Source organism: Musca autumnalis, unplaced genomic scaffold, assembly GCF_047663935.1.
Source record: "Musca autumnalis isolate F117 unplaced genomic scaffold, ASM4766393v1 scaffold_2, whole genome shotgun sequence".
In the NCBI taxonomy this organism is placed as follows: domain Eukaryota; kingdom Metazoa; phylum Arthropoda; class Insecta; order Diptera; family Muscidae; genus Musca; species Musca autumnalis.
Window position 1 is genome coordinate 14,359,769 of NW_027411755.1, and position 19,116 is coordinate 14,378,884.

At 33.9% G+C, this 19,116-nt stretch overlaps 1 long non-coding RNA gene across 1 annotated transcript in view; it reads right to left on the reverse strand.

Annotated features, from left to right (window-relative positions):
- The window catches only part of LOC141393708 (uncharacterized), a 102,973-nt gene that overhangs the window by 81,353 nt on the left and 2,504 nt on the right, over window positions 1-19,116 (reverse strand). The gene's annotated exons all lie outside the window — the stretch shown is intronic.

The following is a 19,116-nucleotide window of genomic DNA, read 5'->3' on the forward strand; positions in this document are numbered from 1 at the left end:
CGGTACCTCCCACACAAAATTTCGGATAAGTTCACTTTAAGAACTGCTATTGAATCACTTTGATTTTTGTTGAAGCAACTTACATTCACTGCCTCAATTACGATGGTAAAAGTTGTTTCAGGGGCAAGTCCATACTTCTTGAGGAAACAGCCCGAAGGGTGTAAAAACCCCCTATGGCAGCCCCATGGTCTATGTCGGTACATTCCTTTAAGTACCTTTTCCGCAAAATTTTTGAACTTTAATCCTAATCAACATTTTTGTCGGTTCATACGACCAAAATTTTGAAACCCCCTAAATACATAAGTTTTTTTGTGAAACAAGTGTTTCAATTTGCACAGGCTGAGGCTATATCTCTGTCGGCAAAGCCGACAGATACTTTTTTACTTGTTTTTAATAAATTTGGAAGTATTTATTAAGAAACCAATATTATTAAACTAAATAATAAAAGTTAAATTTTTTGAGTGAAATTTGATGAAAAAACTATTAAAAATATTAAAAAAAAAAAAAACAAAAAATAACGTAAGTTTGAAATTGAAAATTGAAAATTGTAAAAGAAATTCTTTTCTAATTGAAAATTAAAAAAATATTTTTTTAATCAATTTTAAAATATTTATTAAGAAATTAAAATTAAACAAAATAATAAAAATAAATACATAAAACAAAATCTTATTATAAGCAATTAAAAAATTAAAACAAATATATAATAATTACTATATAATTGTTCCACAAACATCCCACGCGGGACAACGGAGATTTCTATAATTTCAATGAGTGCATCCCGATTCATATTACCTCAATGATATGTGACCTACTTTTTATAGCCGAGTCCGAACGGCGTGTCTTACGACACCACTTTAAAGAGAAGTTTTACATGCCTGAAATACTCAGGAAATGTCGCCAACATTACTGAGAGGTATTTCGCAACCGTTGAAAATTTGATATTGCCTGGCCGGGGAATCGAAAATCCACGACCTTCTGTGTGCAAGGTGGGACTGCATACCATTGCACCACGCTGGCACCCAAAAAAGAAAAATAAAAACCAGTAAGGAAAGGATCAAAGTCGGGCGGGGCCGACTATATGATACCCTACACCACTGTGAATATATAAAAAATATAAATCGGAGCTATATCCAGATCTAAACCGATTTTGATATAATTTGGCACATTTATTTCCAGACCGAATTCAGTCACACATTCCAAATATCATTGAAATCCGACTTATATAGCGTGTTTGGAGCAGCAAATACGCGAAATCGGCCGAAAATATATATGGGTGCTATATCCAAATCTGAACCGATTTCGATATAATTTGGCACACTTATTTCTATACCAAATTCAGTCAAACATTCCAAATTTCATTAAAATCGGACGTATATAGCGTGATTGGTAGATCGCATACGTGAAATCGGGCGAACATATATATGGGAGCTATATCCAAATCTGAACCGATTTCGATATAATTTGGCACATTTATTTTTAGACCAAAGTCAGTCACACATTCCAAATTTCATCAAAATCGGACATATATAGCGTGTGTGTTACAGAAAATACGTGAAATCGGCCGAAAATATATATGGGGGCTATACCAAAACTTGGACCGATATAGCCCATCTTCGAACTTGATCTTCCGACGGCTAAAAAAATGGTATTCCCCAATTTTCAGCGAAATCGGTCAACAAATGCGACCTGTATAATGCGAACGGACGGACGGACGGACGGACGGACGGACGGACATGCATAAATCGACTCAGAAAGTGATTCTATGTATATCCCTAGAAGGAACTATGGGTCTATCTCGCTTCCTTTTGTATGTTACATACAAATGCACTAACACATAATACCCCTTACCACATAGTGGTGTAGGGTATAATTAGAAAGAAGAAAATATTATCATCGAAAATTAAAAATGCAAAAATATTCTGTTTAAATTAAATTTGAAAAAATCAATTGAAAAATAATATAAAAATAAATAAAAAAGAAATAATAAACAATATTTACCAACACAAAAACACCTATTGACAAGCAACAACAAAGCAATGTTGTTTATGAAATACGATGCAAAGGCAAAGAGAATGAAAGCTGCGAAAAAATCAACAAAGCGATCGTTAAGCACAAGGATGGGAGAACACAAGGCAGATATAGCAAAAAATAAAGAGACAACTGCTTTACACTGGTCATTCACCAGATTTTTATAGCATAAAAATATTAGACAAAGAAAAAGTGGAGAAGAAAAGACTAATGATTGAGAGCCAACGAATACAAGAAAAAAATTGACAAAACGATGAATCTGAAGGAGGACACCGACAATATAAGCTCGTGCTATGGAGTTGCAATAAAGTGAAACTGCCTGTGATATTAATTTTTAAGACGTTTAGTTTAATTTATGTTCTAGTTATAGTTCAATGTAAACTCGTCTTAAAAATAATATTGTAAGTTTACTTTGATTTTGATATGTTTTAAAAAATTAATTGTAATTTTTTGATCTTAAATAGACGAATTCCGCAGAAGAAGTCGCCAAAAAAGCTACGAAACGTCGGGAGTAATAGCAATAAAATTTGTTTTTTATTTGCTTCAAATCTAAAGGCCTTAAAGGCCTTAAACAAAAAACAACATTAACAACATACATTGGCCAAAGAAGAAAAACAACAACATTAAAAAATTAAGTTTTAAATTTAAAAAGAAATTCTTTTTCTGATATTTTAAAAATTAAATAAGAAAAAATCAATAAAAGGATAAATATTTAAAAATTAATAAAACAAAATCAAATTAAAAATAAAATCAATAACTAAACAATATCTATTATAGTATAAATTTATAATTTCCTAACAAAATTTAGACAAAAAGGTTTTTGTTGATTCTAATGAAAAAATAGTTTTTTTATATCAGGCTTTAGGCTGTATATACCCTTGATACGATCAAAAATGTGCCTCATCGAAATAATGGTTTTAGACTTCAAGCATGTTTGGATGAAATCCATTAAAGATAAAATGGACTAGGTTTATCCCTGCCCGTTCGTCCTCCCATCTGTCTGTCTGGTGCGCAAGAACTCTCGAACGCATCTATCGATTTGGTTCAAACTTTGTACTTCGTAATATTTGGTCCACACTTAGATCAAGTTTGAAGATAAGTCGTATCAGTTCACTCCTTCTAGAAGGCAGTAACCCATTTGCTCTAACCTTCGTCCATCGTAATATGTCTTTCAGACATATATTTGAAACAGATTTGAATTGGTCCACTTCTTCGGGTACCTGCTACAGAAAATTTCAAAATGTTTTCGATAAGTGAATGTCGGCGACATGTTTCAAATTTTTTTGATTTTTTTGCAGCAGTTGGTACTTCCGCAATTTTTTCGGGTCTAAGATAATAGCTTCAAACTAGTTCCGTTCATCTCCAGAAACAGTTTTGTTTTTCTTAGAAAAATTTCAATGCAATTTTAATATCTTTTCTGATCGAAAACTCCTAATATTTGTGTTCGTGCAAAATACAAATCATTATCACAACATTAAGACAAGTTTAATAAGCAATAAAACAACTATTTACGTTGTCACTTGGTGATTAGATGACAATGTTTGTTTCTTAAGTCTTTGGTATAAACATGACACACACACACAACCACCCACCCCCATAGCAAATGGCAACTGTGCAAAAAAGACATTAAACGATAATTGCAAAATAATAATTTCAGAACAAACAACGGCATTAAGCACACATTTTAATGCTACCCTTCAGCGGGCACTCCCCGCCATTTTTGGTCATTGGCACCACCTTCCCACAAAAAATAGCAAAAAAAAAAAAATAACAATCCAACTAAATAACACGTCTCACTTTATTAATGTACGTTAAATAAAGCAAATATTTCACAAGTAATCATTCTTGGCAATCATTTAGAAAATAACAACAACAACAAACACCCTCTCTTTAGAGTAAAAAAACTATGATTTATTTAATTGCTGTTATTTATTTAGAGATTGATGTTTGAATTTTTTTAATTTTTTCTTGTGTGTCTTATTACACTTTGCAGCAGCATTTTCGTTAGATTGATCTGCTGTCTTGAAACTTGATTTTTTTTTGTTAGAATAAATAACAACAATAAAACCAAAACACGCAATAGTTACATTTTTCTTTTTGTTCTTCATAATTTTATATCAATTTCTTATTAGAAGAAAAATAAAAATGTAAATGGATACCATCGAAGCTTAAGCTTCCGCATTGAAACTTGCTTTTAATAGCTGGCCATAGGTAGAGGGTGTATTATTGTTAATTGTCTTGGGTTATTGTTGTCTTAAAAGTGAAATGCTAGATAGATTAGTTTAGAAATTATTGTGGTGACAGTCTATGTGAATTTAGATCACCTTGAGTGGGATATTAGATCTCTTACAATCCCACTAGCCTTACTTAATTAGGTGACCCGGATAATATGTGCTTCTTGGGTATATTGTGTTATTTCCATTAACCTTTGCATCTCGCATAACCTTCTCCCAGCGGGATGTTTCTAAGCCAATCCAACGACATGAGCATTCAACAACTCTAAAGTTGAAACCCATTTCTCTTTGATTAATTTTTATTATTTTTTAGGTTATGGACGAATTTAGTTCTCCTCTAAACAAAATATTTTACGATCCCGTTCAATCCTAGACTACAGTCATTTGCCCTCTTCTCCTCTCTCTCGCTCTCTTTCCTTTTCTCTTCACTAAGCTCACAGTTAATATTAATTTATTACATCAACACTTCCTTGTTGGGGAACATTTCACAAACATTAGCAACCATGTCTCTCCTCCAATGGCACTCCATGGCCAAAAGAAGACAACAACAACAACTCAAAGCACAGTTAATTACAATGACAAGAAAAGACTGACAAAGTGTAAAAAAATAGAAACGGCAGAAGACATTTCGCCGAAGACTGGTTTAGATTGGTATCACACAAGCCGGCATGCATACACTTGCCACGATTAGCGGAAACTCAAGAAGAAGAAGAATAAATTAACCATCAAGCGTAGCCAGAACACTGACGTAGTGGTAAAGAATAAAATGGATATGTGCAGTTTTGCTACCAATCCGGGGTAAGCATAACAAATGATGTTGTCAAACAAAAGACTTAAGACACAAACCTGATGATAATGACATAAATAACTGGCAAGTGTGGAATGTTGAAATTACAACAAAAAAAGACATACAAATACACAACAAGAAATGAATTACATTTCAATTCCTCCTTTCTCTTCTTTGGATAGTTGGACTAATTGCAACGGGCAACACAAAAAAATAATTCGAACAAACAATCGGGTGAATTATGAAAGTGGAGATGAAAACAGAAGACACTTTTATCGGCATTTTGTAAGTTTATATCAAGAGGTAACCTATGTATATACCAGTATTTCCTTTTTAACTTTTTTTTTAATATTTGGTGTAAGATCCCCGGTAATCCTTAGCATTACTATTAAATACACTTCGAGCAAAAGTGTTATGGAATATATTAACATTAGCGTATCAAAAAATTACTAATTATACAAAAAAACAAAAACAAATTTTAAAAGTCATAAAAAATGTATAAAAAATAAAAATTTAAAGATTTTAATTTTTTCATTAAAAACAAATTCAAAAGAAAATATTTTTAACTAAATTAAAAAAAATAAAATAATATGAAATAAAAACGTTAAAAAAATAGAAATTTCAAATCTTATGGTAGTCATTTGGCGATAAAACCAAATTTGCATAAAAATTTAAAATTAAAAAATAATATTTTTTTTATTAAAAATATTTTTAAATTAAATTATAAAAAAATTTAAATAGAATAGTTGTTTGCAAATATTTTTGTTCTGATGTTTTTTTGGAAAAGCCGAAAAGTGAGTGTGATTCTCATTTATTTGAGAATACTAGACACTTAAAGAGTTCGGGTTTTCGCTAAAAAAGGCATCATTTCAAAAAGCTGAAAAAGCCAATTGCTTCGCCGGGATGAAATCATGATATTGGTAGCGATTAGTAAAATTTTGCAACACTGTCAGTTCGTTTTGAAAAACGCTACTCTCTGTAATAGAGGGTAATAAATGAAGATAAGCCATTAGGGGGGGAATACTCCAGCTTAAGCAATCAAAATAGAATAATAAATAAGAAAATTTAATTTATTTTTAATCCTGCAGCTGAACGAACTAAATTACTTAAAAAATTAAATTTTCAGAAAACGGTTATAATTAATAAATATTTTTAAATGAAAAAAAAATATTTTTTAATGTTTGAGCCTATTGCCGATTTATTTACAAATTTGAAATTCTCCATAAAACAAAACGACTAAAATAATTATTATAAAGTTAAGGTATGAAGTCAATTGGTCATAAAGCTGTAAAAAGAATTTTTTTTTTTTGAATTAAAATTATTAATATTATTATTATTATTTTTAGAAAAGAAGTGAAATTTAAAAAGGATAATAAATAAAAAATATTTTGTTTTTAATGTTTGGTAAAATTGAAGAAATTACCCTCAGTAGTATTTTTGACGATAGAACAAAATTTTTATAAAAAAATTAGAAAATACATGCATACACTTTCAATAAAATTGACAAGAAAATCGATTAAAAAAATTTTAAAAATAAAATATAATTAAAAAATTAATTTATTTTTAATGTTTGCTCATATATATGTGGATGAATTAATTAAATTATTTAAAATGTTAATGTTGCCTGTTAGGGCTAAGATAATTTTATTATTAATTTAAATTAATTTCTCATTGGAGTTGATCTATATGATCGAAGATTTTTGCAAGTGAAAAAGAAAATCCGAACCCATACAACCACCAAATTATGTGACCTGGTTTCGCTGTTGGTTTAGGCAGACTATCAAACTCATTAGACGCCTTTTTAAAAATTTCCTATGATGATAATTTTTTTAATAAATGGGGTTTTCATCTTACAAATTTCAATATATCACCAATATTTTTGAAAATTTAACATAGCTGAAGCCAAGGTTTACCCTTTGAGAACACGCGACTTGTGATTGTATATTATACAAATTAAATATTTTTGGATAAAATGAAATGTTTTTGGTCGAGGCAAAAAATATTGGCCTTAAAAGATAATTAGCATGGAAGCTGTGGCTATATTTATGTTAAACAAGTAAAAAAGTATCAGTCGGCTTTGCCGACAGAGATACACCCTCAGCCTGTGCAAATTGAAACACTTTTTTCACAAAAAACTTATGTATTTAAGGGGTTTCAAAATGTTGGTCGTATGAACCGACAAGTTCAAAAATGTTGCGGAAAACGTACTTAAAGGAATGGACCGACATAGACCATGGGGGTGCCATAGGGGGTTTTTAAACCATTCGGACTGTTTTCTCAAGACGTATGGACTTGCCCCTGAAACAACTTTTACCATCGTAATTGAGGCAGCGAATGTAAGTTGCTTCAACAAAAATCAAAGTGATTCAATAGCAGGTCTTAAAGTTAACTTATCCAAAATTTTGTGTGGGTGGTGCGGGATGGAGTGGACAAATATAGTCCATATTCGAACCTGATCTGGTAGATTTTATGAGAATGTGTAAAGTATGGACCAAATCGGTCACTCCCATCAAGAGTTATCGTGCGCACAATTTTTCCGAATATTTTTGAACTTTTGTGGGGTAGGTACCTGAAGGAGTGGACCAATATGGCTTATCTACGAACTTAAAGTAAGTTTGGAAACAATATTACGAAGGCCAATTTTTGGCCGGAATCGGAATTTCCGTTCGATAATTATCTTGCGCTTCCACCCATAAACATGGTGTCATAGGGTTTGTTTTTCAACTTTCAGACTATTTTGTCAGGAAGTATGGACTTGCCCCTGAGGAAACTTGTTCCTTCGTATAGGGGACAGTGAATACAAGATATTACAACAAAAACCAAGCCGAAATTTTGTGTGGGAGGTTCTCGAAGGAGTTTACCGATTTAGTCCATATTGGAACCTCATCTAAGTCTGGTAGAAATTTCATAATGTGCAAAGTATGGACCAAATCGGTTACTTCCTTCAAGAGTTATCGTACGCACAAATTTTCCGAACATTTTCGAACTTTTGTGGGGGAGGTACCGGAAGGAGTGGACCGATATAATCCATCTTTGAACTTGAACTAAGTTTGGACAAAATATTACGAAAGCCAAAGTTTGGACCGAATCGGCAGATCCGTTCGAGAGTTATCTTGCGCTCCAACCACTACACACAGTGTCACAGGGTTTTTTGTAACTTTCAGGCTATTTTCTCAGGAAGTATGGCCTTGCCCCTAATGAATCTTACAGCGTCGTATAGAGGACAGCGAATACAACTTGCGTAAACAAAAATCAAAGCGATTCGAGACCAGGTCCTAAACTGAACTTTTCCGAAATTTTGTGTGGGAGGTACCCGAAGAAGTGGACCGATTGAGTCCATATTGGAACCTCATCTAAGTTTGGTAGAAATTACACGATGTGCAAAATATGGACCAAATCGGTTATTCCCTACAAGAGTTATCGTGCGCACAAGTTTCGCGACAATTTTTGAACATTTGTGGGGGAGGTACCTGAAGGAGTGGACCTATATGGCCCATCTTCGAACTTAAATCGAATCTGGACAAAATATTTCGAAACCCAAAATTTGAACCGAATCGATTGATCCGTTCGAGAGTTATCGTGCGCACCAGCCTGCCAGACAGACAGACAGACGGACATTGCTAGATCGACTCAAAATTGTCTGAAACGGATATCGTACAAACATACTTGGGGTCTAAAACCATTATTCTATGAGGCACATTTTTGGTCGTATCAAAGTGTAAATACCCTCTTTAGCCTAAAGGCTGAGGGTATAAATATGGTTTACCATCGCGAGAGTTTAACTGATTTCTGTGATAACTTATAAGGGTAGGAAATTAAGAGTAATATTGAAATTACAATCATTCAATTAATATTATAATTAAAAAGCCAGTTATTCGCGAATTAGTTAATGTCGGTTGATGCGCATCCGTTTTTGCATACAGCGAATCAATCTCTTTCAAAATTTATGCATATTTCGATGTTTCACTCAGGGGCCATTGTGTGCCGTCAGTTGCATCATACACTGCAAAAAACCTTAAAGTTGGTAAAAGTCGCGCAATGTGCATACGATTTTGATGCGCATCCGGTTTCATCAGCGCCTATCAAAAATACGTCAAAATATACCAATTTTAATTAGATTCTTCAAGAACCGCGGATGTGCCTCCACACTCAATTTTTTGTGAAAGACCCATATTACTCGCGTATCTCTTTTCTTTTATGACACTCGTTTTGGCAAATATTATAATCGCCAGTAAAGGATTCCATTTATGTAAAAAATTTTAAAGAAAATCGCGGTTTAGTACGCGGATTTGTCAAAATATATTTTTGCTGATTTTCCGATTTTCAAGGTATCTATATCCGCGGTTTTAGTAGATGGATTCGATCGCGGAAGGCTTCATTAAAAAAACTAAATTCACGCGGGTTTCAAAGGAAATGGAATGACAGTTGTAAATTTTACACGCAAAAAATAGGTTTTGTAAGAAAATTCACGCATCAAATTTTGGCCTTTCGACTCCAATTACTAGGAAGATGTAAGGAGCACACTCATAATATATGTATCAAACGACGTAAAATCACGAGTACTATAATCGTGTTAAGAGTTTGGAATATTATCTTCTTGCGCGTCCGGATTATTAAAAAATTTCAAAAACACCGAAATTCCGGCTTCAAAATGTCAGCATCAATTTTAGGTGGATGCAGTGGATATATCGAAAAATCATACACTACAATCTTGTTGCCCATGAAGTATTCTGTGATTCTTTCTTTGGGGATAGGTCCATAAAATGTAAGGTTAAGCCAGAAATCGTATGGGAACATAAAAAAACTTGTTGGCTTCAACCCATTTTTACTAATTTTTCTACATTGATGCCAACACAGCTTCCACGAAAATTAATTTTAATGGTCGACATTATGGGATCCCTCCTAAAACACTTCATTTTAAAGAATTGTAGTCATACTTTATAGAATATGCTAACAGTTTGCGAATTCTGATAGGGTGAAACTCGGATTCATCGATTGCAAAACATTTTTGTTATTTACCATATACACTTTGATACGATGAAAATGTGCCTCATCGAAATAATGGTTTTAAACCCTAAGTATGTATGTTTGAACGAAATGTGTTTCAGACAATTTGGAGTCGATCTAGCCATGTCCGTCCGTCTGTCTGTCTGTCCTGCCGGCTGGAGCGCACGATAACTCTCGAACGGATGAACCGATTCGGTTCAAATTTTGGCTTTCGTAATATTTTGCCCAAACTTAGTTTAAGTTCGAAGATGAGCTACATCGGTCCACTCCTTCCGGTACCTCCCCCACAAAAGTTCGAAAATTCTCTGAAAGTTTGTGCGCACGATAACTCTTGAAGGGAGTGACCGATTTGGTCCATACTTTGTATAGTGTAAACTTTCTACCTGAGTAATATGAGGTTCCAATATGGTCTCAATAGGTTCACTCCTTCGGGTACCTCCCACACAAAATTTCGGAAAAAAATTCAGTTTAGGGCCATCTCTCGAATCGCTTTGTTTTTTGTTTTAGCAACTTGTATTCACTGCCCTCCATACGACGGTACAAGTTTCATCAGGGGCAAGTCCATACTTCCTGAGAAAATAGCATGAAAGTTGCAAAAAACCCCTATGACACCGTGTAAGGTGGATGGAGCGCACGATAACTCTCGAATGGATCTGCCGATTCGTTCCAAAATGTGGCTTTCGTAATATTTTGTCCAAACATAGTTTAAGTTCGAAGATAAACCATGTCGGTCCACTCTTTCAGGTACCTCCCCCACAAAACTTCAAAAATGTTCGGAAAAATTGTGCGCACAATAACTCTTGACGGGAGTGACCGATGTAATCTATACTTTGCACATCCTAATATATCTACCGGATATAGATCAGGTTCGAATATGGACTATATTTGTCTACTCCTTCTGGTACCTCTCACACAAAATTTCGGATAAGTTCAGTTTAGGACCTGCTCTCGAATCACTTTGATTTTTGCAACAACTTGAATTCACTTCCCCCTATACGACGGTACAAGTCTCATCAGGGGCAAGTCCATACTTCCTGAGAAAATATCCGGAAAGGTGCAAAAAGCCCCTATGACACCTTGTGCAGTGGTTGGAGGGCAAGATAACTCTCGAAAGGATCTGTCGATTCGGTCCAAAATTTGGCCATAGTAATATTTTATCAAAACATTGTTTAAATTCGAAGATGGGCTATATTGGTCCACTCCATCGGGTACCTCCCTCACAAAAGTTCAAAAATGTTCGGAAAAATTATGCGAACGATACCTCTTGAAGGGAGTGACCGATGTATTCCATACTCTGCACATCTTAATATATCTACCAGATATAGATCAGTTTCGAATATGGACTATATTTGTCTACTCCTTCTGGTACCTCTCACACAAAATTTCGGATAAGTTCACTTTAAGACCTGCTCTCGAATCACTTTGATTTTTGTTGAAGCGATTTGCATTCGCTACCTCCATTACGACGGTAAAAGTTTTTTAAGGGGCAAGTCCATATTTTTTGGGAAAGCAGCCCGAAAGGTGTAAAAAACCCCTATGTCACCATATGTGGCGGTCGGAGAGCACGATAACTCTCAAACTGTTCAACCGATTTGGTCTTCGTCATATTATATCCAAACTTAGTTTCATAGGCAATACCGGCCACAACTTTCGGTACTTCTCCCCAATATTTAAAAAATGTCACTAAAATGCTAGGAAGATATCACTTGAATGGGGCAACCAATTTGGTCCAAACTTTGGATCTTCTAATATTTAATCAAAATTTAGTTTTACTTCTAAAATGGCCCATATCGGTCGGTCCTCCCTAAGGGTACCATACAAAAGTTCAACATTTGTGTCTTGGTGTAGTTAATTCCTAATCCACATTTTTGTCGGCAAGTTCAAATGTTCAAAAAGGGCCACAAAATTCTGAAGCGACCTTAAATACATTCGATCTGGCCGGAGGTGAAAGTTTCGCTTCACATTGGCTGAGGGTATATATCTGTCGGCAAAGCCGACTGACACTTTTTTACTTGTTCTTATTTTTTTTTTTTTTTTTTTTTTTTTTTTTGACATGGATTTTTAAAATATTTTCCATATTCGATTTTTTAAAAGATTTCTAATGGAAAAATATTTTTTAGAGACCACCTAAAAATATTTTTCCATACCGAATATGAAGTTTTTAATGTATTTTTCATTTTTTTCAACCTGTTTTAAAAAACATTTCTAAAAATATTATGCCAATGCGGATTTTTTAAAACATGCTTTTAACATTTTTACAACTAGGAATTTCAAAAGAATATTTTTCCTCGGCCTTGAGACTACACACACTTTGATACGATCAAAAATGTGTTTCATCGAAATAATTGTTTTGGACTCCAAGTATGTGTCGTTTTGAACTTTTGTGTGGGAGGTATCCCAGGGTGCTGTTCGTTATAGGCCCTTTTGGATCTTAAAGTAGGTTGTTTGGAAGAAATTTAAAATTAAATTAAATTTACCTGATAATAGTTCCATTTTATCTATCCTACCCTATTGTTCCTACTATGGTTACATTCTCCTTAGAGAACATTTCCTAATTGTCCCCCTTGTTTCATTTCCTTTACAATATTCATACATACATATCTTCCTTCCTTCTTGTTCTAGCACAACAAAAATCTGCAATTAATTATTACAATAAATATCTATGTTTCTGTTTTTTTTTTTTTGATTGAATAACAACAAAGCTTTCCCAACAACTTGTTCGAAATGTTGTTTGTTGTTACCATTCTTCTTAAGGAGGCCTCTTTTCACAAGATATGTGAACTAGTTTCACCATTCGCATGCGTTTTCTGCGAACAGCCGAACATCGAACCAAAGATAAACAAAGTTATTACGGTCATGTGGTTTTTCTGCACATTTTTTAAAACAATTTTTCCTCAAACTGCGGTGTCAGAAAAAAAATTGTGTTGAAAAAAAACTTGTTCTTGTTTTGATGATTTCTTCAACTTCTCCATCTTTCAATACATTTGACCATTTGAAAATTATCAGTTATAGTTGGACGACCAGCAATAGTAGTTTTCTTGTTTTCCAAACTAAGAAGAACAAGAAGTGGAAGAAGCAAACAAAAAAACTAGGAATTAGAAAAACAACTTTGAACTTGTACTCATTTTCAATTGACTAGGGGAGTTGTTGCTGTTATTTTGTTTGTTTGTGAACGCACAAATTGCATTGCAATTTTAGTAGGCCGTGGCGGCTTAAAACCTCCTTCTTCTGCTATTACCACAAGTGGCTACTGCTGCTAGCAAAAGTCTTCTGCTGGTAGTTTCGGCTGGTCACATGAGTTGGAATAATTACCAATTTGTATTCAACATCAAAAAACAAGAACCACTACCTTAATAGCCGCTACTCATAACTTCATGGACAGACAAAGAAACAGACAGATAGCCAAGCAGATAGATGATGATGGTGGTATGGTTGGCTAGCTGGCTGGCTAGCCTGCTTGAATGTCTGGCCAGTTGCTTGTCTATTTATTTTTGTCTACTTTTTAATTCCGACAGAACATGAACGTGTTGCGTTGATTATGGAAATCATTAAAAAATTCACAAAATCCCCAATGTATCAAAATTAACAATAACAATAATAACAACAATATATGAGTAATATTTTTTTATAAGAAAAAATATAAATTTATACCTACGAACATATGAATGGTTTTAAAATCTTTATGGCGAACATCTGTTTCTTAAGAATGAAATAAACTGCTGACAAATTTGTTGACGTATTCTTTTTACGATGTGTTCGTGATTATGGAAAGACAAGACAATTAAAGGTAAACAGGAATCTAGGGCTTCGATTAATCGTCTTCTTGAGTTGAAAAGTAAAAAAGTCCTATGGGAAAATAGAATTTTCATTATCGATTTTCCTACCTGATACCCTCCGAGGGCAACACGATTTATCCAAAAAGTCCTACAAGTATCACGAAGCTGTTTATAGTCAATTTTGAGTTGACGGGAAAAAACAAAAAACGATTTTTAGCGTTGGTCCCAGAAAAATTCATCCATTGATTCCAGGAAAAATATTTTTTAAACATAAACGTTGGGCCCAGAAAAAACCCATCTACGCTAATAAAAAATATTTTTAAAAATCCACGCTGTTGGTCCCAAAAAAATATTTGTTTTAAATCCACGCTGTTGGTCCCATAAAAAAATGTTTTTTTAAACCCACTCTGGTCCAACCAAAAAATATTTTTTTTAAAAAAATCCATCCTGGTCAAACAAAAAATATTTTTTTTAAATCCACGCTGTTGGTCCCAAAAAAATTTGTTTTTTAAATCCACGCTGATGGTCCCAAAAAATATTTTTTTTTAAATCCACGCTGTTGGTCCCATAAAAATGTTTTTTTTTTAAACCTACTCTGGTCCAAACAAAAAATATTTTTAAAAAAAATCCGTCCTGGTCAAACAAAAAATATTTTTTTTCCAAGCAATTTAAATCGACTCTGATCCCAGAATTTTTTTTTTTTAAATACACGTTGGTCACCTACAATTTCTATTTAAATCCACGTTGGTCCCAGAAAAATATATTTTTTTAAAAAAAATCAAAAAAAAAAATTAAAAAAATATGTTTTTATTATCCAGGCTGTTGGGCCCCAAAAAATATTTTTTTTGTTAAATCCACGCAGTTGATCCCATAAAAAAATATTTTTTTAAAAAATCCACGTTGGAAAATATTTTTTATTAAAAAAATCCACTCTGGTCCAACCAAAAAATATTTTCTTTAAAAAATCCAGGCTGGTCAAACAAAAAAATATTTTTTTTTAAAAAATCTCCACAAAGAAAATAGATCGACGCTGATCCCAAAAAAAAATATTTGTTTAACAAATACACGTTGGTCCCCGACAATTTTTTTTTTTAAATCCACGTTGGTCCCAGTCCTAATTATTCCACTGGCAGGCCCAATAACACAGTTAAGATAAAAAAATCCCTCTTATTTTGCAAGAAAATCTCTTGAGCTGTGGTTTTGCAACTAACAGGCCATTATCGAGAGGAGTATGAAGAATAAAACAAGTAAAAAAAGTATCAGTCGGCTTTGCCCAAAAGATATATATATCTTCAGCCTATGTGAATTGAAACTTTAATCTACGGACAGATGGAATACCGGCTACAAAACCAAAATCCTTTTTCCCAAAATTTATGTCCTTTTGGTATATATTCCGTTGAAGAGATATCGTGCGTACAACTTCAGTGACATTTTTTTTTTTAAATTTATGGTTGGAGGTAACAGAAGTTATGCACCGATACTGTCCATCTTCGAACTTAAACAAATTGGTTGATCAGTTCGAGAGTTATCGTGCACTCCACCCACTACACATGTTGCCATAGGGGATTTTTACAGCTTTTAGACTATTTCTCAGGAAATATGGATTACGTTATGGTGCCGTCGTAATGTGGGCAGCGAATTATGGTGCTCACTATTATAGCGAATATTTTTGAACTTTTTGTTGGGTAGGTACCGGAAGGAGTGCAGCTATATGACCTATCTTCGAACTTAAACTAAGTTTGGACAAAATATTACGATACAAAATAATTTAACCAAATCAATTGATACTTTCGAGAGTTATCGTGCACACCAGCCAGTCAGACAGACGGACAGACAGGCGGACGCACATATATGGGTAAATTGACTTCAAAATATAAATCGACCTAGGTTCTATTTTTTTTTTAAATCCACGTGATAGCAGAAAAAAAAAAGATTTTTTAAAGAATCCAGGAAAAAATTATTCTTTTAAAATCTTAATAAATCTAAAAGAAAAATATTTTTGAAAGATCCCATAAAACAATATTTTTTTTTTAAATTTTTGTTTAAAAATTCACGCTTTTCCCAAAAAATATTTTTTTAATCCACGTTAGTCACAAAAAATATTTTTTTACAAATATTCACGCTGGCCCAAAAAAGTATTAAAAAAATCCAAGCTGGTCCTAAAAAATATTATTTTTAATTAATCCACGCTGAAATACGCAAAAATGTTTTTTAAATCCAAGCCGGTAACAGAAAATTCTACGCTGCACAGTGGATCCATTGGCCAAAAATAAAAAAATTGATGTCAAAATTTTGGTACAACATCTGGCAACTCGGACAGCTATGACATGGACCTTTTTAAGCTTAAAAAGTCGGAACATTTGACTAATATTTTTTGTTGTGAGTACAACCTATATTTTATGTGCAAGTAAATATGTTCAAAGTATCGCGAAACTAATACGTATAGCAAAATATTATAGTGGATTTTCAGGGAGGAGGTAATAGCTTAATTTTCATTAAAAAAATAGTGTTTTAACGTGTTGTAGAATTCTAGTTAGCGGCATATTTTCTTAGTATATTTTGTAATGCCAATTTGGTCATATACTTAAATTTGACCAGTGCCCACCTCCCATGGGTTTAAGATTATTCAGTATTAAAATCAGCTGCAATCTAGTGCCAGACTATAAATGGTGGGTTGCTGACTAAAGCTGCCCTAGAATAGGGTTTCTATGGATACATTAGCGTATAACTCTGTTATCTGACCACGTACATTAACATAATTGGTATCATTGGCAAGATGAAAAAATCTTCTTCCAAATTTGTCTTACGTTGGCGGTACGTGCCTTCCAGGAAGAACGCTATAAGATCTATATTAAAAATTTTACCAATTTTCCGACAAAAATGTTGATTTTTTTAATCCGCTAAATTGGTTGGATTTTATGTTGTTTTGGAGATTGTTTTGTTTCCCCAAGCCTATTTTTGCATCATACGATAATCGGAACCTTTGCTCACGTTATTTTGTATTTATTGTATTTACATCATAAAACAATTCTTACCGTATAACCCCTCCAGAGGGGAAAGGCGGACAATTTTACCCTCGTGGTTTCTTAAAACACTCTTCGCAGCAGCACAAAGCTGTAACCGGAGCATTGGCTTGATTTTTACACTCTAAATATTTTTGGCCACTTTCTCCATACAAGTGGATCCACTGTGCGCTGGCCCCAGAAAAAATATATATTTTTAAAAAATCCACCACGTTAAAAATCGAAGCTAGTCCCAAACAAGTAAGAACGGCGTTAAGTTCGGCCGGGCCGAACTTGTTATACCCTCCACCACAAGTTGTATTGAAGTAAAATCGAATAATTAGTCTCCTTTCGTGTATGAAGAAGACTTAATACTAAATTTCAGCAATTTCGGTAAAACAATGTGAGGCACCATTCTATGGGGACTATTTCAAAAGGTCGATCTATACCGACAAATTTCTGACGAAAAGTTTTTAGGCTCAAAGAAGACTAAATACCAAACTTCCTATATTTCGGTAAGATAATGTGGCTAAAACTAAAAAAATACCGAAAATCAAGAAGTAAGCTTCTATGGGGATATAGGAAGACGTGTACCTATACTGATAATACTCTTCTGGAATATTTTATAACTCTTGGAAGACGAAATAACGAATTTCAGCCATTTCGGTTGGATATTGACGTCACAATCTTCAGTATTACGAAAATCCGGAGGTACCGTTCTATGGGGGCTATATGAAGGTGTGGACCGATACCGACAGAATTCTGGGGCAAAGTTTTGTACCCCTAAAGAAGACTACGTACCAAATTTCAGCCATTTTGGTAGGATAGTGAAACTAAAACCTTCAAAATACCGAAAATCGGGAGGTACCGTTATATGGGGGCTATATGAAGGTGTGAACCGATACCGACAAAATTCTGGGGGAAAGTTTTATACCCCTAAAGAAGACTACGTACCAAATTTCAGCCATGTTGGTAGGATAATGAAGCTAAAACCTTAAAAATACCGAAAATCGGGAGGTACCGTTCTATGGGGGCTATATGAAGGTGTGAACCGATACCGACAAAATTCTGGGGGAAAGCTTTATACCCCTAAAGAAGACTACGTACCAAATTTCAGCCATTTTGGTAGGATAATGAAGCTAAAACCTTAAAAATACCGAAAATCGGGAGGTACCGTTCTATGGGGGCTATATCAAAACGTGGACCGATATATCCCATTTTCAATACCAACCATCCTGCAAGTAATAAAAACTTCTGTACCAAATTTGGACTCTCTATCTTTAAAATTGCGAGCTGTATCTTGATTTCAACAGACAGACGGACGGACGGACGGACAGACGGACATGGTCAAATCGACATAGAATTTTATGCTGATCAATAATATATATACTTTATAGGGTCTCCGACGAATATTTCGATGTGTTACAAACGGAAGGACAATTTTAATTATGTGGTTCTAGAAATAATATATTTTTTTGATCCTCGGTGGTCCCAGAAAAAAATATTTTTTTTTAAAAAATCCACGATGGTCCCAGAAACAAAATATTTTTTCTTAAAAACTCTGCAGATCCCAGAAAAAATAAATTTTTCAAAAAATCCCCGATGTTCCCCCAGAAAAAAATATATTTTTTAAAAATCCACAATGGTCCCCCAGAAAAAAATATATTTTTTTAAAAATCCACAATGGTCCCCCAGAAAAAAATATATTTTTTTAAAAAAATCCACGTTGGTCCCAGAAAAAAAATATTATTTCAAAAAATCCAATTTGGTTCCAAGAAAAAAATATATATTTTTTTTAAATCCACGTTGGTCCCAGAAAAAATATTGCTTAAAAAATCAAAGCGGGTCCCAGAAAAAAATTTTTTTCTTAAAAACACCAAAGGTCCCAGAAAAAAATAAATGTTTCAAAAAATCTTCGATGGTCCGTCCCCCAGAAAAAATATATTTTTGAAAAAATCCACGACACTCCGATCTAGAGAGGGATAGATAATCTCGTGTGTGTGCCCAACACAAACGCAGCGGTCGAATTTGTTGTTGCTGGTGAACACTGCTCTAGATAAACATTTGTGCGTTAATTCATTGCTAAAACAAAGAAGATGATCGGTGGTGAGAGCAAGGTTCAAACTCACCACAATTGAGATTGTGTGTGTTCACACAGACACAGCTCGCGAGCCCAGTGGTGATTAACTCCGGTCTACATATTATCGCCGAGTTCGAACGGCGTGTCTTAGAACAGGTATCGGCACCAATACAAACGCATTGTTTGCAGCCTCACGCATACG